Here is a 1,746-nt window from a genome sequence, read left to right on the forward strand (position 1 = left end):
GAATTAGTAGCCAACAATGGTAATATAAGCTAATAAAAATCAAAGACTAAATTGCAGCTCAAATTTTCACAAAGCTATTGCATGTATTCAAAGATCATGAGACTGTTTTTGAGTCCTCTCAAAACCTACAAAGGACTTAGGTTACTATCAAAAATGGTTATTATTTTAATGCTATGTCATTGATTTTCACCCTCATGTGTATTCGCTTCCACCTTTATGGTCAGAATTCACAGCGTTTAAGTTAAAGTTATTGACATAATGAAGACAGAATTATTTCATATAAAATTTCCAAGATTTATGAAAGCTTCATTCATTCCTCTTCCAAACAATATTCCCTTCCTGCTCTGGGTTCTCTAGGATTTAACAGTGTATTTGGCAAAACCATCTTTGCAATTGGTGCTATGTGAAGTCAAACATATATGGATCTAATAAGGCTAAAAAGTCAGTATTTGAAATGATAAAGAGGAGTGTGGTTGTGTTGTCAAGGAGCAAAGCATGGTCTCCAGCACATAGTAGGCATTCATTAAAGATGTGACGATTTAATGAATGACTTAAATTACCACATGTCATATGATCTGTAGCCATTACAAAGCCAGATGTATCAGCTGAAACATCAAAGGTAAGCCACAAAAGAGCATTTTTCACTCACCAAAGGTTAACATTCCTTTCAGTGAGCTATACAGGCATAGCTGAAGCAACGAAAATGAAACGCTGATAAATGTGATATTTCTGCTTCTGGAGACTGTATAACAAAGATTCAAGTAAAGCAGAACATTTGATTAGATATCCATGTGCCCCCGGTGGTCATCACAGGCATGGAGAACGCACCTACCATTGACCCTCAGCATCCTCATGGAGAAGCTGAATGACATCTCCATTTCTAATCAGGAGGTCTTCCGAGCCTCTCTTCCTGCAATCTGATAGGACTTTATATTTGCCTGGACACTATAAGGCTGTTTTGAAAAATTACATTATAGACTTGATTGCAAAAGTACTTACACAACTGCATGCTGTGAGATATAAAGAAGTCACATGTTACTTCAATGGTAAATGTGGTAGCTGCAGCAGCTTTGAAGGAACAAAATAAACATGAAACAGTTTGTGATGGGGAAAAAAGCAGAACGTGTATTTATTTTACCTGAAGAATTCATTTTTATTTGCAAAAAGAGAATTACAGCATGAAGTACACAGAAAATAACAGAGCACAACTAATTGAATTGTAAGCATAAATCCAGAAAAAAAAACAAACATGAAAATAATTTTTAAATACCATTATTTGTAAACTACTCTCATGAAAAATTTATCTTGGTGCATACAAAAAGCAATGGCCCTGAACAAAGATTTACTAATACCCTCAAAAGGATTTCTAGGCTTTCTACTGTTTTGCACCAGTAAAAATAATGGGCACAAAAACTTTGGGTCCAATAAAAGCAGATAAATCATAATGTTGTGCTTTACTTGGCCTTAATCTTTTTGCAGCTAAAATTTTAATTTGATTCATTAATAAGCTAAATAATCCAAGGCACACTGATTGCATTTGGTTACAAAGTAGATGGAAAAAAATCATAAATTTCATTTCCAAAAGTATTCAGAGATGAGAATTTTTCCAGTATAATATCTTATACATTGAATACATAATTTCAAAGAGTACCATAATTAAAAAAAATTAATGAAAGAAAAAAAGAATATGTGATGTTGATTCTTTGCACATCCGAAGGAATTAAGCTAAAAACGATATCCGCATCA

Source organism: Pteropus vampyrus, unplaced genomic scaffold, assembly GCF_000151845.1.
Source record: "Pteropus vampyrus isolate Shadow unplaced genomic scaffold, Pvam_2.0 Scaffold318, whole genome shotgun sequence".
Lineage (NCBI taxonomy): Eukaryota > Metazoa > Chordata > Mammalia > Chiroptera > Pteropodidae > Pteropus > Pteropus vampyrus.